Source organism: Triticum aestivum, chromosome 3B, assembly GCF_018294505.1.
Source record: "Triticum aestivum cultivar Chinese Spring chromosome 3B, IWGSC CS RefSeq v2.1, whole genome shotgun sequence".
NCBI lineage: Eukaryota > Viridiplantae > Streptophyta > Magnoliopsida > Poales > Poaceae > Triticum > Triticum aestivum.
This window is the reverse complement of record NC_057801.1, coordinates 189,146,251-189,170,528: the sequence shown is the minus strand read 5'-3', so window position 1 is coordinate 189,170,528 and position 24,278 is coordinate 189,146,251. Positions and strand designations below refer to the sequence as shown.

Sequence of the window (24,278 nt, the reverse complement as noted above, 5' to 3'; positions counted from 1 at the left end):
CAATCAATAGAACAGAGCTCAAGTTGGTCTTTCCCTGAAACAGGATCCTAGGGTTGATGTAGATTTGATGTTACACCTCTGAAATTTCAGCCTCAAAACTGTTAAAGGACCTGAATATTGATGTAGATTAGATGTAAACTAGGAAAAATCTCATTGATGTAGATTTGATGCAATCTTGGAAATGGCATTCACGTAAATTTACAGTGCTGTTATTGTTGGTGGTTTAACCAAAATAGTTCTTAGTGGCAGCATATATTCTTATTGAAAATATCTGAATGTTGTGCTTAGGCAGTTAGCATATAAAGTTGATGCACTTAGATTGATTTGCTAAGTTGCAACAATTTGTTGTCTTTGGCAGATGGACAGAAGCTGGATTAGAAAAGGAGTTAGAAAGTTCTCGAAAGAACATATGAAAGGAGTTGATGATTTCATGGCCTTTGTTTGGGCAAATTTTGCCAAAGATGCTCACATTCTTTACCCATGCTGCGAATGCCTCAACCGTCCAAGAATGGCTCAAGGAAGAGTGGAAGATCATCTGCTTCTTAATGGGATGTCCAGCACATATGATAGATGGATATATCATGGAGAACCTTTGGACAGTCAACCTAAACATTTTGAAGCTGATACAGAGGCCCCTCATATGATGGGTGGTGGTGATGCTGGCACTGATTTCATGGAAAAGGTTTTGCGAGATAATGCTATTTTGGAGGAATAGGATGGGCATGAAGATGATAGGATTCCTGACCTATTGAAGGATTTGTACGATGCTGAAGATCATGCTGATGGACAGAAGTCGTTGTTTGCTGAGGTGTTAGAGGAGGCGAAGCGCGCAGCTCATGAAGGGGGTAAATTTTCAAGATTTACCTTCACCGTGAAGTTACTCCACATCAAGTCTTTCTACCGGATTAGCAATGCCTCATTCAACGCAATACTCCGTCTTTTGAGCTTGCAATTCCCTGATAGTTGTGTTCCTAGATCTTATGATGAAGCATTGAGCATAATCCGCAGGCTGGGGTTAGGTTATGTGTCAATACATGTGTGCCCAAATAACTGTGTCTTGTTTCGGAAGGATTTAGCAAAGCATGACAACTTTCCAAAATGCAATGCATCTAGGTGGAAAGATGCTGATGGGAAGAAGTCAATACCGGAGAAGGTACTGAGGCACTTTCCCTTGATACCAAGGCTGCAGCGGATGTTCATCTCGAAGTAATCATCGCGTGAGGTATAGTGGCACAAGCTGAAGCGGCAACCTGTGGACAATGAGCTGAGCCATCCAGCGGACGGAGAGGCATGGAAAGAGTTTGACCGTATACATATAGATTTTGCTGCAGATCCAAGGAACATAAAACTTGGCATTGCCACAGATGGGTTTAATCCGTTTGGGAACATGAGCACGTCTTATAGCATGTGGCCAGTTTTTGTGGTGCCGTACAACCTGCCACCATGGGCATGCATGGATCAGTCCAACTTCATGATGTCATTGCTTATCCCGGGTCCAGAGTCTCCAGGAAAGGATTTTGATCTCTTTATGGAGCCCCTCGTAGAAGAACTGCTCCAGCTCTGGACTGGTGTACCTACATATGATGCTTTGAGTCCGGAAGAAAATTTCAATCTACATGCTGCAATCATATGGTCCATCCATGATTTTCCGGCTCTGCACACTCTGTCTGGGAGGATCACAGCGGGTTATCAGGCTTGTGTCCATTGTGACAAAGACCCTTGCTCAAAGAGAATAAGGAGCAAGATCTGCTATATTGGGCACCGCCGCTTTCTTCCCCGAAACCATCGCTGGCGAAGAAGCAAAGATTTTAATGGTGAGAATGAAACCCGTGACAAGCCAGCTGAATTCACTAAAGAAGAGCTGGAGCAGCAACTTGAAAAGGTGAAAGATGTGAGACCAGGAAAGCTGGCAAAGAAAAGAAAGCGTGAGGAAGGTCAATGTTGGGACCGGAGGTCTTGTTTGTGGGACCTGCCATACTGGGCTGATCTGAAATTAAGGCATAATCTCGATGTAATGCACATTGAGAAAAACATATGCGAGAATCTGCTAGGGACGTTTCTGAACATTGAAGGGAAGACAAAGGACATGGTTAGTTCTAGGCTTGATTTGGAGGACATGGGCATAAGAGAAGATTTGCATCTACAACACAATGAAGATGAAGATTCATTTGAAATGCCATGAGCATGTTATACAATGAGTAAAGAACAAAAGCTTGCATTCTGTGAATTCCTAAGAGCGGTGAAATTTCCAGATGGTTATGCTGCTAACCTAGCAAAGTGTGTTACTTCTGATGGATTCAAGCTTTCCGTACTGAAAACTCATGATTGTCACATCCTCCTCCAAAGGATTTTACCGGCGGGCCTCCGAGGAATCATGGACAAGGATATATATAAGCGGTTGCTGAGCTGGGAAATTTCTTTAGAGAACTGTGCTGCAAAACACTCAAGTTAACTGTCCTGGAAAGACTTGAAAAAGAAATCCCAATTATTCTTTACAAGCTCTAGAAGATTTTCCCTCCAGCTTTCTTCACCGTGATGGTCCATTTGGTGGTGCACTTACCAAAAGAGGCAATGCTTAGAGGCCCTGTGCAATACGGTTGAATGTACCCAATCGAAAGAAGGCTGCTTACTTGTAAGCGTTATGTGCGAAACACGGCAAGACCTGAAGGTTCGATTGCTGAAGCTTATGTCGTTGACGAGTGCTTGATGTTTTGCTCTAGATACTTTGGCGATGTGGAAACAAGATGGAACCGGCCGGGCAGAAATAGAGAGCGGTCTGATTCGCAAAGTGGTGATGTCTCTGTTTTCAACCATGGTGTGAACTTTCTTGGAGACTCACAATACTTGGAGGCTGGTGATGAGTATGACAAGATGGTTTGGTTTGTGCTCAGCAATTGCGCCGAGGATCTACCATATAATGAGTACGTTATATCTTGTGCACTCATTATATATATTTTTTTGCTTGGGTTGGCACCAGCCTAATGTTTTAATTCACATGTTTTGTTGGCATTGCAGGAAACGCAAGGAAGAGTTAAATCAGGAACAAAGCAATATCCATGTTGATAAAAGGGTTGCCAAGGGGTTTGCTAAGTGGTTTAAGAATCATGTGAGATCTTTAGCCACATGTTTTATGTTCTCTGTGTTATTCACCAATTGTTAAATACCATTGTTTGCTAAATGGTTTATTTGTGCAGATTGGAAAGTTGCATGAGGAGAAGAAGGTCAGTGATGATCTATTTGCTTTGGCATGCTTACCGGATAAGCGAGTGAGAGTGTATTCAGCATGCATTGCTGACGGTGTCTGGTACCACACTGTTGACCGCGAGGAAAAAAGGAAGACACAGAATAGTGGAATCGTCACTGAGGGGTCACATGATCGTGAGATCATTGACTTCTATGGTCAGTTGAGAAGCATCGTAGAGTTGCAGTACAACTCTAGTGGTGGCATCCATCGCTCGGTTGTCTTATTTCGCTATGACTGGTTTGAGCTTGGTAGCAAGAAGAAGAGAGACTCTTTTGTCAAATATGATGGCCACTTCAAAAGCATCAACACTGCAAGGTGCTGGTATAAGAGTGATCCCTTTATTCTAACAACACAAGCAACAATGGTGTTTTATTTGACAGACACTCTTTTGCACGGAAAATGGCGAGTTGTGCAAAACTTTGAGCACAGACACTTGTGGAGTGTGACTGAAACAGAAGTGGAAAAGGGCCCCGGTGATGGTGGACTAACATACCAAGATGATCACTCTACGAAAGTTCCGTTGCAAGCTGATGATGACTCTATGGAAGTTCCGGTGCAAAGCAGAGTGCGAAGGGACCGGGAACGTGTGATCGTTGGTGCTGCAACAGTTGAAGGCATCAAGAAAAGAAGAAAGGTGGTAGCGGATGAACATGAGAGCGAGGATGAGGAAAACCGGACTGATCATACTATGCTGCAATATTGTAGTGATGATGAGGAAAACAGGAGTGTGCATAGAGTTCCTTGTTTTCGTATCGACGATGATGAGTAGCGAATGGACTGGCAAAGGTAAATACTATTACTTCATGTTCTTTGTTTTGGTATCTATGTGACCTGATGTGATCAATCTTCTCTCCAGGTAGAAAAATGCTTGAAGATTCTAGGAGAAAAATGATGTTATCCTGATGGTTGTAGAAAAATGGTGATCCTGATGGCTGTAGCAATATGGAGCAAAATGATGTTTTAAGATTCCAGCAGCAAAATGTAGTTTTTGTAATATGGAGCAAAATGTAGTTTTTGTAGCTGCTATGCTTGCTATTTTGAACTGAATTGAGATGTTATGTTTCATGAAGTTTTTTTGAACTGAATTGAGATGTTGTGTTCTGATGGCATGGAGCTGAAGATGCTATTTTTTAACTGAATTTTGGTCAGAACTGAATGTTTAACTGAATTTTGCTTCAGTGAGCAAAAAATATGCACCTGCGGGGACTCGAACCCACGACCGTGCGCTTATTTCACTATGTTACTACCACTGGGCTAGGAAGAGATTACTGGTCTTCCACTCTATGCCAACCCTTTTAAATATATCAAACTAGTCAAGTATCAAGCACGCACCTCACTGACAAGTGGGCCACTTGACCCACTCGCTGACAAGTGGGCCATTTTGCCATTGTACCCAAGCTACCCAAAATATGCGCGCGGCCAAAAAAATTGCACGTGCGGGGGCTCGAACCCACGACCTGGCGCTTATTTCACTGTGTTTCGACCACTGGGCTAGGAAGAGGCTGTTATTTCACATGTTTTGCCCACCCTTTTTAATATATCAACCCAGTCGACCCGCTCCCTCTCTTTTCCCCACTTCTCTGATAAGTGGACCCGCTCCCTCTCTTTTCCCCACTTCTCCTAACCACTCGACCTGCTCCTCCTCTCCATCGACGGCGCTGCCCACCGCCGCCGGCTCCTTCCTCTCCCACCGCCGGCCTCCCCACCGCCACCGGCTCCTTCCTCTCCCACCGCTACCTACTCCTTCCTCTCCCACCACCGCCGACTCCTTCCTCTCTCTCCCAAGGTATGAATGCTTCCGCTCTCTCTCCTTCCTGGTTGGATTAGTTTTCTGCTGCTGGTTAGATTAGGGTTCCTGCCGTCGCCTAGATTGGATTAGATTAGATAAGGATTGGATTAGGGTTTGATTTGGTTAGGGTTTGATTGGGACTGCATTAGATTATATTAGGGTTGGATTAGATTAGGGTTTGATTTGTGGGAATTGATTTAGTTAAGGATTATGCTGTCAAGTATTCAGTTAAGGATTCAGTTAAGGAATTAGATAAGGCAGCAAGTATGAGACACTTGTATGAGCATTATCAGGCAGTGTCAGAAATGTAATTATGAGACACTTGTATGAGAATTAGATAAGGCAGCAAGTATGAGACACTTGTATGAGACACTTGTATGAGCATTATGCTGTCAAGTTTGCATATGTGTGCATCATGTAATGTGATTATGGTAGCTCAAAAGGTTGAGAAAGGCCAATGTCAGAAATGATCATAATCTCTTGATGATGCATGAAGTATTTCCTGCTATAATTTTCTTGCATGAAGTATTTCCTGCTATGTAGCTATACACTATTGGTCCATTTATAATAGATATGGTTCTGGTCAATTTATATTGCTGTGTTTTGGTCAATTTATAGTAGATTTTAGTGTTGTTGATGTTGGTGGTCACCTGATGATGTTGTTGTTGCAGTGTTAGTTTACTATGCTATTGATGTTGCTTTTCAGAGAAGTGAGATGGCTGGCTTGGAAGGTTTCGAGTTCTTCGTGATCGTAATTGAGAAATCTTGCAGTAGGCAGGTATGTTTATCATCACTCATTTCTTTATCATCACTCTGCTGTCTAGTGCTTGATTGCCACAATTAACCACTGCTTGACCCTCGCTGTAGAGGCTGCCTCACAAGTTTGCGAAGATGCTCGCTGGCCGTGAGCCCCACAAAGTGTAGCTGCGGGAGGCCGACAGCGGGCTTCACAGGCTGTGGGACGTGTCGGTGGTGTTCGATGGTGAAGGCCACATGTACCTAGGGCCCGGCTGGGAGCATTTCGCCCGCGCCCATGAGCTACAGCTCGGGTACTTCCTTGTCTTCCGCTACGACAGCGACGCCATGTTCACTGTGAAGATGTTCGACAACACCATGTGCCGCATGTACTACCAGCACGACGATGATGCCAGTAAGCTCTCTGCCTCTCTTCTTCCTATCCTTTTGGCTTCCTCTACCAGCACGACGACAACACCATGTTCACACTTTGTTGCATTTGGCCAGGCAATGGGAGCAGCAGCGGGGATGACGAGGAGCAGAGCGGGGATGACGAGGAGCAGAGTGGGCAAGAAGAGGAGCAGAGCGGGGATGACGACCTTGCTATGGTGGTGGCTGACGACGACCTTGCTATGGTGGTGGCTGACGACGACCCTGCTATGGTGGTGGCTGACGACGACCTTGCTATGGTGGTGGCTGACGACGACCTCGCGATTGTGGTGCCTGACGCTGACCTCATGATGGTGGTGCCTGGCGATGACCTCGTGATGGTAGTGGCACCGACGATTCCACAGCTGGGTGACAGGACCATGCCAATTGTGGTAGAGGAGTACATCCGCGTTGGGATTCGCCACTCTGAGCGCATCAGGTTGATGAAGGAGAAGAAGGAGGAGTGAAGATGTTAAGAAAATGAAGTGGCAATGTTAAGCATGTTGGGTTTAAGCTTGTTAGTGTAATCTGAACATGTCAATGTTAAGTATGTCAGGTTTAATTTTGTGCATGCTCATGGATGTTGTATGACAGTGTCATCTAAACATGTCAATTTCTTAAAAATGAATATTTAGTTTGGTAATTGATGGGAATTGGAATTTTTTATGCATGCTCATGGATGAAAGATAAAATTATGGGGTTTTGTGCATGCTCATGTATGAAACAATATAAGTTTCATTTTTTGAATGCTAAAAACATGACTCAAACCCTAGCCACGGATGACCGCCACCGCCGTGACGAAATCTGACGGTTTTTGAAAACATTGTAAAAAATTCAAAAACTATTTTTCATTTTTTGAATGCTAAAGACATGTGTTTTTTCGTGAAGCGGCTACAAGGTAGGCATTTCATCATAGAATTGACAACAGATTGGCACGCCTCAAACCCTAGCCATGGACGGCCGCCACGACGAAATTGGCCGGTTTTTGAAAACACCATAAAAAATTCAAAAAAAAATCAAAAAAATGGGAGACCTCCGTGTCACATCATCAAATGTGGCCTACCAACTAGCAAAAATACTAAACTTGCAATACGGATGTTCTCTTGTGAGTGGGGCGCTGTGTCACTGATGTTTCTGAACCTGATGTTCATGCCGTATCTCTCTGATGAGATGTATGGCCAAGTGAATGTTGTCATGATGTAAGCCGCATACAGTAAGTAGATGGTGCTGTGTTCAGTCACCAAGCTATAGTGGAATTGCATGATTCAGATGAGCATTTCTTTATCAGCATAGAGGCCGTCCCGTGTGGCCCTCTCGCCTTTTTTTGTTGTTGTTGCAAAGACCTGGAACTTTATTGAGTAGTTGAGAATAATTTTTTCATCTGCTTTTGTACTTCTGCAAGTACTGTTGTTTCATGCTTTACTAATTCACTAGTTCATGTTGCTTGCTTGCTGTCAGACTATCTAAGCATGTGTACATGACACCAATTCACTAGTTCATGTTGCTTGCTTGCTAACATACATGTTGCTTGCAAGCATACATGCTTAATTAGGGTTTCCATCAGCAGTACTTGCTTGTATCAGTAGCACATGGAGAAGAAGCTACTTGCTTGCTTATTAATTAGGGTTTGTATCAATAGTATTTGCTTGCTTCTTTTCAATTTCCATCATTGCTTGCTTGTTTCTATCAGTAGCACTTTGCTTGCTTGCTTGTTTAGTGTACATATATTTCCACTGTACATGCATGCTTGTTTAGTGCACTTACATGTTTGCTTAATTAATAACAGTACATCAGTGTATGTGCATGTTGGTCCAAATGCTTTCCTTTATTGATACAAGTGCATCATTTTACTTTATCCCTGTTGTATCTGATTGTTGTTTATTCTATTTTGCAAGAACCACCTCAAGATCATCCATGGCAAGGATGACAAGGTCAAACGTGAGGCCAACCGTTGGTATGCAACTTGCTCCTTGTGGTTATACTGTCAGTTTCATAAAATCTGTGTCTTAATATGCTAAGTGAAATGCATTGCTGCAATCTAAATAAGCTGGCTTAATTGTGCCTGTGTGCTGTTAGTCTTCCTTACCTGAATAACTAGGATTAAATGATAATAAAATTTCATAAGATATGTTTGGCTGTCTATCCATGCATTCCAAACATTCACCTAATAGTTACGTTTCCTTTATCATGCAAAGAAGAGTCTCTCACCGAGTACGAGAAGGTTAGGGCTAGAAATATCATGAGGAACAATCGGCTGTTCCAGTCCCTTGGCATCGGTGCAATAGCGTCGATGCTTAGGAAAACAAATGATGTACGAGAAGGTAGAAGTGATGAGGTTCAAGAAGGTAGTGGAGTTATCAATGATGACCCAGAGTACAATCCTAAGGAGGATGAAGTTATTGATGGAGAGGAAGTGGATGATGTTGTAGTGAGCAAGACTGTTAAGGTGCAAACTCTGTCTTGCTTGGAGGGCTGGGGTTCTCTTATGCTATGTTATTCCTTGTGATCACATATTTCTCTTGTGATCTAATGCTTTTTTCCGTGCTGTTTATACGAGGCACTGAAGGAATCGAGGACGAAGAGGCCTGATGTTAAGAAGACAGTCAGCAAGAAGAAGAAGAGCTCAGAAACATCTGCTGCAATGCCTCCAGGAAGGGTGATGGCCCCAGCTCCAGGACAAAAAAAGAGGATCCTAGAACCTGATGAACCTGCCCTTGATAGAGTCACAAGGCAGAAAGTAAAGATGGCGACTGCGATGGACCATCAGGAAAGTCTGCTGCACATGGACTCTGAGACCTCGATGCAAATGGGTGATGAGTTGCCTCCCATGGATGAAGGAACCACTCTCAGCATGAATGGAAGTGGCACTGTCTGCCTAGATGAAGGAGGAACCATCTGCATTGATGAAGCAGGCACTGTCCACACAGACCTCAGCCCTATTGCACCTTCTATTGACAGGAATGGTGTCATCAATGAAGAAGAACAACATCTTGTGCTTCAATCAGGCAAGTTGACCTTTGCAATGCTATCTTTTACTAGTGCATTTTCCAAATGGAATGATCATGTATGCTTTTGTCAATTCCTACATTTGTCGATTTCTATTCTAATTTATGAGTCCAATTTCATTTTCAGATGCAATGACTACCAAGACTAGACCTAGAAAGGGCAAAGGGCTAGAGAGGATCACCAAGTCGCTTGGTAGCAAGGTGCCTATCCAAATTGCCGAAGGGCTGAAGCGTCCAGAGAAGCCTCTGCAATCAGCAAAGCTTGCTTCTGAGTGTGGACTCGTTGCAAGAAACCATCTTCCGGTTCTTCCTCACTTCAAGCTATACAAAAAATGCTAGTCCATTGGAGAACTACATTGGGAAAGTTGTTGTAAGCTACTTGTTTCATAGTTAATGTGCTATCTATTTTCTGTTACACCTATGCATGATCACTAATATTGTTCCTACCTTGTTTGTTGTCTTGGTAGGCAAATTTTGAGATGAACACGGACTCGGAAACCATCAAGACCGCGTGCAAAGATATTCTGCAGAAAAATTCAAAGAACAAACGCCATCAGATCAAGAAGAAGTATTTTGATACCGTAGCCGCAAATAAAGTCAGCATCAAGTCTCCGGTACCTGATCTACCCCAAGACACAAGGTTTGTCTCTGCTTTGATTGATGCTTTATGTTCTACACATGATATGCTAGTGCTAGATCATGTTGACAGTATGCTTTTTTGTAGGAAACCTGTGTGTCGAACAAGATGAATCGAGAAAAAGTCGTGTACAATCACAGAACTGGTTCGAGGCACAGCACACATTTTTGCCACTGTGAGAACTTTTCTCTAGAGACCTTACTGTTTGATCCTCATTGGATAACATTTCTGATTCTTGCTGAATAACATTTTGATTTTTGTTGAAAAACATTTCAGAAAGAAGAGCGTAAGGGTGAGCAGCTGTCTGCGATTGACTTGTTTAAGGCCACCCACAACAGCAAGAAGCACGGGTTTTCGGAGCCAGTCAAGACTGCTATAGTAAGTCACTCCATGCTTTGTCCATGCCCTGTTTGATTCATGCCAGCTTTGATGCCAGCTTTGTCCATGCCAACTTTGATGCTTTGATGATTTGATGTTGTTTGATTCGGAGCCAGTTCACATGCTTTGATGTTGTTTGATAGTTCCATGCTTATAGTTCCATGCTAGGCTTAATGAACATATTAGAACAACTTTGATGCTATTTTTTGCATTTTTTATGACATGATGAAATTTGATCTGAATGTTAGTCAGGAAGCCATCTTATATAGAACCACCATTCTAGGCTTAATGAAGCGATCATATTGTTCCAATTGCATGTCTCCAGGTCACTAGTCATCATCTTCTTGTATAGATTTTGTTTGCTGGTTTGGTTACTTCAAATAATCCATTTGTGTGCTGGTTTGGTTTCTCCACTAATGCCTATCATTTTCCTCCATATGCTAGCTTGAGATGGAAGAAATGAAGGACGCGCCGGTACCAGAAGGTGAAGAGCCAAAGTCTACTGTTCAAATTGTCGAAGAAGTGCTGTTGAAATCTGTCAAGCAAAGCACATTCCTCACGAATGTTGGGCTCCAGCCATCTAGGAACAACTCCCGCAAAGCAACTGCTGAAGTATTTGCTCATGTTCGTGACCTTGAGCAGAAGCTGCAGAGGTCCGAGCTTCAAGCTGACCTGGTGCAAGAAGAATTGGCGGCAATCAATATGAAGGCAGAAGAATCTGAAGCTGCATGTGACAAGGAACTTGAGCAGCTGCGCAAGAAGTCTCAAGAACAGGAAGAGAAGTTAGCCCACTTGATGGCTCTCTTTGGAGCTAAGGCAGTTTGATGGCTGTGCTGCTTTGATGGTAGTTTGAGCATTTTGAACTTGAGCATTGCTATCTAGTTTGATGGCTGTGAACCTAGTTTGAACCTGTGAAGTTTGTCTTTGAGCATTTTGTTGCATTGCTACCTGTGAAGTTATGTGATCTTGTGAACCTGTGAAGTTATGGATCACTTGTGAAGTTGTGGAGTTATTGTTTATTTTCTGTGAAGTTATGTGGATCACTTGTGCACCTGGGCTTGTGGATCACTTGTGCACCTGGGCCTTTCTGTTTATTGTTTATTTTATGTGAAGTTATGCAAAATGAGAACTTGGGCTCTAAAAAGGCCAAGGCCCAAACAAGAATTAGACCAAAAAGGCTTGGGCCTAAAAAAGGAAATGAATGTAAGAATTTTTTTTATAAAAGGCTGCATAGCAGAAAATAAAAAGGCCAAGGCCCAAATTCGAACTAGACCAAAAAGGTTGTGGCCCAAAAAAATAGTGGACTATAAAAAAAATTCATCAGAAAAAGGCTCCATTCCCAGAAAATAAAAGGCCAAATTATTGGGCCAGGCCCATACACATAAGCAAAATAAAGATAGAAATAAAATTAGGCCGAATTATTGGGCTTGGCCCATGTAGACGGCTGAAATGGACCGGGCTGATTCTATTTTACGACCTTTTCATTTGGTCGTAATTATGCCACGTCAGCTTGCCACGGTAGATCTGACGTGTTGTGGTCGGATTGCTAGTGACCAAAATAATTGGTCGTAAAATCTACGACCTTTTTTTTGGTCATAAACGTCTACGACCATTCCAGAAGAAAGGTCGTTATAGTCAGTTTACGACCCTCAACTTTTGACCTTCTGATTTTGGTCACAAAAAGGTCACAAATTGAAAACAGTGACCTTTCAGTGACCAATAGTGGAGGTCACAAGATAGCATATTTCTTGTAGTGCCACCCGATACTTTGCAATTTGCGTTTCCACAAAACAAAGGATCGTCGGCGCACATTCCCGCGCGAGGTTGCACAATTCTCGAACTGTCACGGGGTCGCCAAGCCCCCGACAGTTCCAACACAAGGTATACATTAGGCACGGCGGCTCTCCACCTGGGAGGCCACCAAACTCTGGATTGTACTCTCACTATGCCCATCAGAACCATCTTCTATTCCTGCACTTGCTCCTTTCTTGAGCTTCTTCCTCTCTCGTGGTGTGACAAAGATAGCCAGGGGTGGGGGTGCAGCAACAGAACTAGCTGTAGATATACACCATCGTGCAGATCCTTGTGAGCGGCAGGGACAACCTGCTCATTGCCCATCAACATGTCCATGGCCGAAAAAGCATCAGCCACCACTGCTGGTAGAACCAATCTACCCTCCTCGTCGAGCCCCCAACCCCAAGGCCGGGAAGATAGGCAAGCTATCCCCCTGGTCAGCCCGAGGGTCCAGAGCGATCAGAGGTGATGGGTAGAAGAAGAGGACGGTAGGGAAGACTCAGCGCCGGCTGGACGCCGGCAGAGTAGGTAAACCCTAGTCGCCATTGGCGGCTAGGGTAGGTTTCGCAGTGCTAGCGATAGGTCAGTCACGTGAGGCGCCGAAGTCAAGAGGTTTTCCTTCTCACTCTCTCCTCGGTACGTGCACAAGCCCAGCAGCTTTCTCACGCTGCGGCCCAGGTACGGCCTCCCTCTCATCGTCAGGAAACTAGCCGGATGCGTGCGTGATCTAGGAACGTACTAGAGCTCGATGAACCAAGCCCGCCAATTTGGTTTGTGCATGTTTGAGTCCTACTCCGTATAAATGTAAAGGTTATGTGACTCATGTCCCGATTCATTCGCCGGTGTTGTTGCTCCAAGATAGTACTCCCTCCGCCCGGGAATACTTGTCCGAGGAATGGATGTATCTAGATGTATTTTAGTTTTAGATGCATCCATTTATATCCATTTTCGCGACAAATATTTTCGGACGGAGGGAGTAGTACATATGTTCTCGTATCACGTGGTGTATATCCAAACGTCGTCTTCCAAATTTGTTGTATATTTGTGTCGTTGTACGGTTATGTTTATGTCTGCCTTTTTTCCGAATTGGAGTTGCCTCGTCAATTAATTAAGAAGCCCTCCGTCCGGAAATACTTGTCATCAAAGTGGATAAAAGAGGATGTATCTAGACATATTTCGGACGGAGGGAGTATGGTTGTATTACATTGTCCCCAATAATTCTTCTATTCTGGATGCCTATTCAGTTATTCTGCTATTCTGGTTGCAAAATCAGTCTGATTGCATGGCCACATCAATTAGACTCGGTACATTGTTTTTTTCAGGACCCCGACTCGATGTCACATCGATCTAGCCGGTAACACCTCATATCACTTTGCGGCCTCACGCACGGTATCCCCACGGGTGTCGTCTTACCTTTTCCCGGGACCGTTTGCGCCTTTTGGCTCACGTATATGATAGTGTCGCTAGCATCCATATGATAAGGAGCCCGGGCTGACATGACTAGTCGTAAACCCAAAGTGGCACAGACTTACAGGGACAGGCATCCATGACCCAGCTTCGAACGTGTCGGTCATCAGCAAGTGAGTCCGGGCTGTAGCACTGGGCTAGCAGGACTCTGGTAAACCGGGCTGTAGCGGGCTAACAGGACTCCGGTACTCAAAGCGTGACATTTCCCCGAAGGGACAGACACAGGAACGAAGAAGGACACATGCCGGCCAGCCTAAGTGTTCCAGAGCAGTAGCAAGCTACCATGGCTCAGCGGTAACACTAGGAGACATTTCCCGGTAAGAGAGGCTACTAAAGATAAACAACTAGATAGTCAGATCCCACACATACCAAGCATTTCAATCATACACACAATATGCTCGATATGTGCAAATACAACGAAGCATCACAACATGACTCTACGACACAAGTACTTTATTTAAGGCTCAGTGAGCCATACATAACATACACAAAGGTACGGGTCTCACGACCCCACATACAAGTCATACAGTCATACAAACCAGCAGCGGAAGTAACTTGTCTGAGTACAGACAACTAGTAAAATAAAAGAGGCTTGGAAAGCCTAGCTATACTACGTGGTCCTTCACAAGCTCAGGGTCACCACCTGGGTCTTTAGCCTACTCGTTGATGTCAACGTTTACATAGAACCCATCAGAAGGGGTTGCAGCGTCTTCTGTAAAAATGTAGATTATAGCAACATGAGTACAAAGGTACTCAGCAAGACTTACATCAGATCCTACATACATGCATAGTATCAAGAAGGGTTGGTGGAGTTATTGCAGCAAGCCAGCTTTGACTCTTGGCTAGGCTATCCTACGATACTCCAACTTGAAATGGTTTTGCGCACACGAGTCCACTACTCACCACTTCAATACACTACCGAGGATCCACCTCCGTCTTCCTACGGAAGAGCCATCCTCGGCACTCACACTTATCTTGAGGCTTTTAGTAGTTTTCCATTTACTTGTCTATGAACTGTATAGGCAACCAAGTAGTCCTTTACCGCGGACGCGGCTATTCGAATAGATCATGTTAACCCTGCAGGGGTGTACTTCTTCATACATGTTTTCACCACTTAGCGTCTGCACACGACATGTGCTCGGCAGACTTCAAGCGAAAGCCGACGTGGGTGTAGACCACGACCTACCTAAACACTTAAGCCTCTAGTCCAGGTTTATCGCCTATTCAGGTTCCATCCGCAGGGAGTCCGGCCGAGGTTTCCCATACGGCCCCGAACGATGTGAACAGGGTTCCCGAGATACCTAACGGGTATTCGGTACACCCGGCCACGTACCTACTGCATCACAGCCCACCCCTACGGTCAGCGCTGTCCACGGCCTCCAGTAGGCTACAAACACCAGAAACTACTTGCAACTCCTGGACGGAGAACTAGGGTGAATAAGAAGCCGAGAGGGTCCATTGGTTTCGGGCCCAATGCATGGTAGTAGCTGATTCTTAAATCACACATACAGATCTCAGTGCTTAAGGTCGGCTTCAATGAAACAACCCACCATGTACTCCTACATGGCCTCTCATCGATACCTTTACCAAATCGTGTTCACCACACCACTCTCATTACCGACATAAGCATTTCACTCTAGCCCATCACCCAGATGAACCAGACCTGACACGACTCTAAGCATAGCAGGCATAGCAAGGTAGGAACAACACATACATATGGCTCAATCAACTCCTACACATGCTAGTGGGTTTCATCTAGTTACTGTGGCAATGACAGGTCATGCAGAGGAAAAGGGTTCAACTACCGTAGCACACAGCAGTTTGAAACGCGTTGTCTTAATGCAGTAAAAGAGAGCAGGAGCAAGAACATGGGATTGTATCGATATGATCAAATGGTTGGTTGCTTGCCTGATGGTTCGATGCACTGATACGGTTCTTCGTTAGGGTAATCACGGTACTCCTCGGAGGCAGAACCTGTCGTAAAGGACAGCGATGCACAAACATCACCAAACAATATGCGACAATATGATGCATGCATGGAACATGGCAATATGAGTGTGTTGGGCTAATGCAACTAAAACCAGAAGGGTTTGAACAAATTTGAATCAAAGATTCAAATTTCAAACTCAAACATGGCCTTTTAAAGTGCTTTTCCTTGTTCTGCTTAAAACATCAATTTAACTTGTTTGATCATGCATGAAAATAGTACAGATGGATAGATTGGATTTTTCTGATCATTTTTCATATATAATTTGTCCAATTTGGAGTTACAGAATAAAAGTTATGAATTTTTGAAGTTTAAATAATATTCTGGAATTTCCTGATTAAATTTAAATCCAGAAAATCAATTACTGCGTCAGCCTGACGTCAGTGTGACGTCAGCAGGTCAACGGAACAGGTCTGGGTCAAACCTGACAGTGGGTCCCGCATGTCAGGGTGATTATTTTAATTAAGATTTAATTAAAACTAATCCTGTATAATTAGCAGGGCTGGGCCCCACCTGTCATTGACTCAGGGAAGTCAACCAGGGCCCACCCGTGGTCAAAGTCAAAGTCGGCTGCCGGCGTTTAGCCGCCGGCGAGCCCGACGCGGCGGCGGGAGTGGTTTTGGCCATTTCGGCCACCAAATGGACCGCGGAGACCACCGGAGTGGAGCTGAGGACAACCCGCAGCTCTTGGCGGAGTCCGTTGGGGTCGGGGTGGCCGGAGTTGGCGCCGGCGACGACTTTGGCGGCCACCGGGGTTCGGTCGAGGATGAACTTGGCGCTAGAGGGGTCGGTGAGGCTCGTGGAGTGGCTAGCTAGGTGCTGTGGGACTCGGTGAGCAAGATGGACACCATCTTGTGGCCGGAGTGTGGCCGGAAGCACGTCGGCGACGAGGTCCGCGACGGTGCGGGCGTGTGATCCTCGTGCGGTGGCTACACGGCTCGGGAATGAGAGAGAGAAGGTCGGAGGAGTAGCTAGGCTCACAGCGCTCCCGTAGAGGCCACCGGCGGGGTCGGGGACGAGCTGAGGCAGCGACGGCGTTGAAAGGGATCTCCGGCGACGGCGAGCTCGGGCGAGGTCGGTGCGGTGGTCTCGGGCCGCTCGAGCACACGGGGCTCGGCTAGCTCGATGAAGTGGACGGCGGCGAAGCTCCTGGACACGGTGGCACGGCGTGGGGTGGACGGAGGGCGTGGCTACGGCGAGGGGGTGGCGGCGATGGCGTCGGCCATGGCTGGGGCGTGCGAGGGGGAGGAGCTGGAGAGGAGAGGGGGTGTCTGGGGGGTTCGGGGGAGAGAGGGAGGCCGGTTCACGGCGTTAGCCGGGCGAGGGAGGCGGCGAGGCGGCGAGCAGCTGCGTGGCGAGCTGCGGTGCCGCCGCCGAGCACCTTGGCTGCCTGCCTGGCAAGCCAAGCAGCTCGCTGGAGCGGTGGCCGGGCTGGGCCGGCCAGGTGGGCTGGCTGGTGGGCGACAGGTAAGTTTTCCCCTTTTTTTCTGTTTCTGTTTTATTTAATATATCTGCAACTTTGTTGAATTTAATAAAATACCTAGGCAACTTCAAAAATCACCAAACTATTCCTGGCCCATAGTTGGATTATTTCCAACATGAAACATTTTAGTTTGGAGATATTTGAGCATTTAAATATTTTATATTATTTTAAATGCCCAAATTCAAATATCTATGATTTAATTCAAAAACCCTAGGATGGCCTAGAAAAATGTGCACCACTTTTGGCAGAGGTTCTGAACCAAGGCAAAATGATGGGCATTTTAGAAGGGCATTTCAGGTTCATTGAAAATTATTTTAGTAACCCTAGTTGGTTTCAGAGGGGACTGGGGGTTCTGTCATCCCCATTTCAAGTTTCTGATGAAAGAGTAAACATGATGCAACACTCTAATGCATGACTAGCTAGGGTGTGACAACTCACCCCCACTCAAAAGAATCTCGTCCCGAGATTTGGGTTCCTCCAGGAAGAAGGCGGGATATTCAAGTCGAAGACGATCCTCCCTTTCCCAAGTTGCTTCATCCTCAGAATGGTGCGACCATTGAACCTTGAGAAACTTGATATTATGACGTCGCGTGGTACGTTCGGCCTGATCGAGGATACGAATGGGGTACTCTCGATATGTAAGATCATCTTGGAGATCAAGCGTTTCGTGGTCCACTCCACGGATAGGATCCGAGAAGCAACGCCTGAGTTGAGAAACATGGAAGACATCGTGAACTCTGGAGAGGTGCGGAGGTAGTTCCAACTGGTAGGCAACTTCTCCTCGTTTGGCGAGAATGCGAAAAGGTCCAATGTAACGAGGAGCCAATTTGCCTTTGATACCGAAACGATGGGTTCCCTTCAGAGGGGTGACCCGAAGATAAGCCTTCTCGTCAACTTCGAAAGTCATAGCCCTATGTTTTCGGTCATATTGACTCTTTTGACGAGATTGGGCTGTTTTCAACTTTTCACGAACGATACGAACTTGTTCTTCTGCTTCCTGAATCATATCCGGGCCAAAGAATTGTCTTTCCCCGGTCTCTGACCAGTTAAGGGGTGTTCGACATCGTCGTCCATAGAGAACTTCAAAAGGGGCTTTACCCAAGCTAGATTGATAGCTGTTGTTGTAAGCGAATTCGGCAAATGGAAGACACTTCTCCCAGTCCATTCCGAAAGAGATAACAGAGGCTCGAAGCATGTCTTCTAGAATCTGGTTGACGCATTCCACTTGACCACTTGACTGAGGGTGGAAAGCGGTGCTAAAGGAGAGACGGGTTCCCATAGCATTTTGGAAACTTTCCCAAAATCGAGAGGTGAAAAGACTTCCTCGATCCGAGTTAATTTCCAAAGGAACACCATGGAGAGACACTATTCGGGAGATGTACAAATCTGCCAGCTGACTAGTGGTTATACTCTCACGAACAGGTAAGAAATGGGCTACTTTGGAAAGACGATCGACCACGACGAAAATAGCATTATTCCCTCTCTTGGTCCTGGGAAAACCGGTAATGAAATCCATACCAATTTTATCCCATTTCCATTCAGGAATAGCTAAGGGTTGAAGGGTGCCAGCAGGCCGTTGGTGCTCTGCTTTTACATGACGACAGACGTCGCAATTAGCAATATACTGAGCAATTTCTCTTTTCATCCTAGTCCACCAGAACCTCTGGCGTAGGTCCTGATACATTTTAGTGCTACCGGGATGAATGGTGAGAGGAGATTCATGAGCCTCCTTAAGGATCAACTGCCGTAGATGCTGGTTCTTGGGAACCACTAGACGGTTCTCAAAGTACACAACACCATGATCATTAGTGGAGAAACAACTAGCACCTCCGCTAGCAATGTTCTCTTTGATTTTAGATATTCCCTTATCTCGCTTTTGGGCAGCGATGATTTGATCTGTGAGAGTAGGTTTTGCTACCAAGGTGGAAAGAAAACCTTGAGGAACAATGTGAAGGTTAAGCTTCCGAAATTCCTCATGGAGAAGCGGTTGACTTTGTTGTAACATCAGGTTGTTACAATAAGATTTACGACTTAGCGCATCAGCCATGACGTTGGCTTTCCCTGGGGTGTAGGTTATTCCTAAGTCGAAGTCTGTGATCAATTCAACCCAACGTCTCTGCCTGAGATTCAAATCCGGTTGGGTGAAAATGTACTTCAGGCTTTGGTGATCAGTGAATATTTCGCAACGATTACCGAGGAGGTAATGTCGCCAGGTCTTAAGTGCATAGACTACGGCTGCAAGCTCTAGAACATGAGTAGGATAATTCTCCTCATGTGGGTGCAATTGCCGTGAAGCGTAAGAAATTACGTGTCGATCTTGCATAAGAATGCAACCTAGTCCTTGTCGCGAGGCGTCGCAGTAGATAACAAAGTCCTTGGAGAAGTCTGGCGGTACCAGCACGGGAGCAGAGGTCAGGCGTCTTTTCAGTTCCTGAAAGCTGTGCTCACATTGTGGAGTCCATTCGAACTTCTTATCTTTCTTGAGAAGTTTGGTTAGAGGTTTAGCAACCTTGGAGAAGTTTCTCGACAAAGCGACGACAATAGCTCGCTAAGCCTAGAAAACTCTGAACTTGCTTGACCGATTCAGGCGGAGTCCAATTAAGGACGGCTTGAACTCGCTCAGGGTTAACAGCAATACCTTTACCAGATATTACATGACCCAGATAGGTCACTTCTGACAACCAGAATTCACATTTTGAAAATTTGGCATAAAGGCGATGCTCTCGAAGTTTCTTCAACACTAGCCTTAAATGTTCGGCATGTTCTTCCTCGTTCTTGGAGTAGATGAGTATATCATCGAGATAAACTACGACGAATTTATCCAAATACTCCATGAAGATTGAGTTCATTAACCGAGAAAAGGTGGCTGGAGCGTTGGTTAAACCGAAGGACATGACGGTGTACTCGTATTGGCCATAACGAGTAACAAAGGCCGTTTTCGGAATGTCCCCGTTTCTGATTTTGATTTGATGGTAGCCCAACCTCAAATCCATCTTGGAGAAGACTGAGGATCCAGCGAGCTGATCATACAGATCGTTGATCCTGGGAAGTGGATATTTGTTCTTGATTGTGACCAAATTGACAGGTCGGTAATCTACAACCATCCGGTCCGTACCATCCTTCTTCTTGACGAATAGGATGGGGCAAGCCCACGGAGATGAACTAGGGCGGATGAAACCCTTTTTCAAGGATTCATCGAGTTGTTTCTTAAGCTCGGCTAGTTCTAGTGGTGCCATCTTATAGGGTCTTCTAGCAATCGGAACGGTTCCTGGAATGAGGTCTATTACGAACTCAACATCCCTGTCAGGTGGAACACCTGGCAATTCCTCTGGAAAGACATCCGGGAAGTCACAGACTACCGGCACGTCCTCAAGGTCTGGCAAGGGGCTGGCATTAAGAGAATATAATTGTCGCTTGGCTATTCGGGTCAAGACATTGACTATCTTCCCCGAAGGATGGGTGAGTTGAACAGTCCTAGAGAAGCAATCAATTTTGGCTTGATGAGCTGACATCCAGTCCATACCCAAAATGATATTAATATCTGAAGATTTAAGGGCTATCAAAGATGCGAGAAAAACAAGTCTGTCGACTTGGATTTCATTTCCATGGCTTACTCTAGAGGTTTTCCATTTGGATCCCGGAGTTTGAATTACCATAGAGGTTGGCATATCACCGAATGCGACGTTATGCAAGCGAGCATAGTTTTCAGATATAAAAGAATGAGAGGCTCCTGTATCGAAAAGAACAGATGCCGGGTGGCAATTAACAAGAAGCGTACCGAGAACGACGTTGGGATCCTCTTGAGCTTCTTCGGCAGAGATACAGTTGACATGGCCACGTGAAGCGGTGACCGGCTTGGCGTGGGATATTTTTCCTATCGGCTTGCCACGGCCAACAGCTTTAGCAGACTGGTTGGGGTTGGTCTGGGGACACTCACGCATATAGTGACCAGATTCCCCACATTTGAAACAAGTCACGGAACTGGTACGTGGAGGAGCATTGTTGGTTGGACCCCCATAGGGCTTGGCCGGTGCAGACTGTTGAACAGGGCGAGGCACCTGGAAAGATGGCCTCGGTGTGAACCTGGGTGGCAGGGCGGTGTTGGGCACCCACATGCGGCGCTTCTGAGGACCAGCACCGGATGAGGAACCCATGTCACGGCCATGCTTGCGTGTTGCGTCATAGTCAGTCTGACCAGTTTCAGCACTGATGGCTTTGTTGACAAGTTTCTGAAAAGATGTGCACTCATGCAGACGGAGGTCGCGGCGAAGCTCAGGACTAAGGCCCTTACGGAACCTTGCTTGCTTCTTGGCGTCAGTAGAAACTTCCTCAGTTGCATATCGGGCGAGATTACCAAACTCCCTGCTATAGACATCCACAGAAAGTCGGCCTTGGGTGAAACTGCAAAATTCTTCACGTTTACGGTCCATGAGACCCTCCAGAATGTGATGTTCACGGAAAGCCTCGCTGAACTCAGCCCAAGTAGTGACATGGCCCGCTGGGCACATAGCTCCATAATTCTCCCACCATAGACTGGCGGGGCCTTCAAGATGATATGCAGCAAAGGTGACCTTGTCAGCCTCCGCTACCAGCGCGGAACGCAGTTTGTGAGAGATACTGCAAAGCCAGTCATCAGCGTCGAGAGGCTCGACGGAGTGGTGGAACGTGCATGGATGCAATTTGATAAAATCACTGAGTGACACCACGTTAGCCCTCTGATGGTGTGCTGTATTCTGTTCAATACGCTCCAACAAACGGTTTGTCTCCCGCTTGTTTCTCTCAGCTTCCATCATAACCTCGGCTAGTGAAGGGGGATGAGGCAGATTTGCATCCCTGGCTTCACTGCCTTCGGCCTGCTCTTGGGAAGCAGGGTTAGCGCGCGTGTTGACCATCCTAGGTAACCAAGACAATGATTTAGTCAGGATGGTAAAATTCCGACATAGGATACATAATGTAAGGAATAAGTCGGAATGCAAGATGATCATCCGTATGACATGGTAGATACAGAAACTGCTTCTTTTATTCCATCGTCATACACACCATACAGGGTTTAGTACAAGACCAAACAAAGTACTATTACGGTGAAAAAGGATTACATCTCATCGGAGGCATTCCAAGCTCCAATACATTATTTTTCTACACCTCCGGAAGAGTACAAACTAAGTCATATCCCACGAGTCACGCGGGACGATAGACGACACAGCTAGTGCGAACTAGTGATACTACCACTAACTCAGACCGATCCGTAGTAGTCCTCGTAGAAGTCACCTCCATAGCCTGGAGATACCCTTGTGCTCCCGGAAGTGATCCTGGCATATACCGGAAATCAGAGTCCCGAAATAAACCAGATCTGACTCGCATAATGGTCATCATAGAGTAGGCGGCGTCCTGCACAGCCATCTCAATAGTAACCCCGAGTCCATAGGAACAGTGAAGAGGCTCGGTGGATCCAGGATAAGATGGAAATATCCTGACAGTGCAGAGATACTGGCTTTTATTAAAATCTCGGAATTGCTCTTCGACCGTGTACTCGGGATACCAGCGATATCCAGCCTCAGTCATTACCCTGACCAACTTAGTAGTATGGCCGGGTACATCTAGGCATCGAGTCAGGCGAACCACTTGATTGAGGTCGCGAGTGGCCATCTGAAAGCACAATCATAATGCAAGAGCATTAGAATTTCTAGCAAAATTTCGGCAGCATAACAGCTGTAAATGCTCAAAAAGGATTTTGAGACATTTGACAAAGGATTTCGTACACACTCAACATCACCATATCAAAGTTCTGAAACCATTCTGGCAACATAATGTGGTAGTAGAACTGAACTAGGCTTGTAACCATCAAACTTATAAGGTACTACTGATTAGTAACACGTGATCCTGATAGAGAGAATAGATCCTAATTCCTTAACCCCCGGTGGAAGAATGGACTGACTCAGATCAGAATGTCATAAGGTATAAGGAGTAAAAAGAGCCTTACGTTCCAACCCACAAACAATTCCCCTACATATAACTAAAGAATTTCTAGACTCAACATCGACCAGTTTGGCTTGGAGAACCTACAGGCAGTCCGGCTCTGATGCCAACGCTGTCAGGACCCCGACTCAATGTCACATCGATCTAGCCGGTAACACCTCATATCACTTTGCGGCCTCACGCACGGTATCCCCACGGGTGTCGTCTTACCTTTTCCCGGGACCGTTTGCGCCTTTTGGCTCACGTATATGATAGTGTCGCTAGCATCCATATGATAAGGAGCCCGGGCTGACATGACTAGTCGTAAACCCAAAGTGGCACAGACTTACAGGGACAGGCATCCATGACCCAGCTTCGAACGTGTCGGTCATCAGCAAGTGGGTCCGGGCTGTAGCACTGGGCTAGCAGGACTCCGGTAAACCGGGCTGTAGCGGGCTAACAGGACTCCGGTACTCAAAGCGTGACATTTCCCCGAAGGGACAGACACAGGAACGAAGAAGGACACATGCCGGCCAGCCTAAGTGTTCCAGAGCAGTAGCAAGCTACCATGGCTCAGCGGTAACACTAGGAGACATTTCCCGGTAAGAGAGGCTACTAAAGATAAACAACTAGATAGTCAGATCCCACACATACCAAGCATTTCAATCATACACACAATATGCTCGATATGTGCAAATACAACGAAGCATCACAACATGACTCTACGACACAAGTACTTTATTTAAGGCTCAGTGAGCCATACATAACATACACAAAGGTACGGGTCTCACGACCCCACATACAAGTCATACAGTCATACAAACCAGCAGCGGAAGTAACTTGTCTGAGTACAGACAACTAGTAAAATAAAAGAGGCTTGGAAAGCCTAGCTATACTACGTGGTCCTTCACAAGCTCAGGGTCACCACCTGGGTCTTTAGCCTACTCGTTGATGTCAACGTCTACATAGAACCCATCAGAAGGGGTTGCAGCGTCTTCTGTAAAAATGTAGATTATAGCAACATGAGTACAAAGGTACTCAACAAGACTTACATCAGATCCTACATACATGCATAGTATCAAGAAGGGTTGGTGGAGTTATTGCAGCAAGCCAGCTTTGACTCTTGGCTAGGCTATCCTACGATACTCCAACTTGAAATGGTTTTGCGCACACGAGTCCACTACTCACCACTTCAATACACTACCGAGGATCCACCTCCGTCTTCCTATGGAAGAGCCATCCTCGGCACTCACACTTATCTTGAGGCTTTTAGTAGTTTTCCATTTACTTGTCTATGAACTGTATAGGCAACCAAGTAGTCCTTTACCACGGACGCGGCTATTCGAATAGATCATGTTAACCCTGCAGGGGTGTA

At 45.7% G+C, this 24,278-nt stretch overlaps 1 pseudogene; it reads left to right on the top strand.

The window, feature by feature from the left end:
* The window catches only part of LOC123067445 (cytochrome P450 709B2-like), a 35,774-nt pseudogene extending 23,021 nt beyond the window's left edge, over window positions 1–12,753 (top strand).
* Window positions 12,754–24,278: the final 11,525 nt, after the last annotated feature.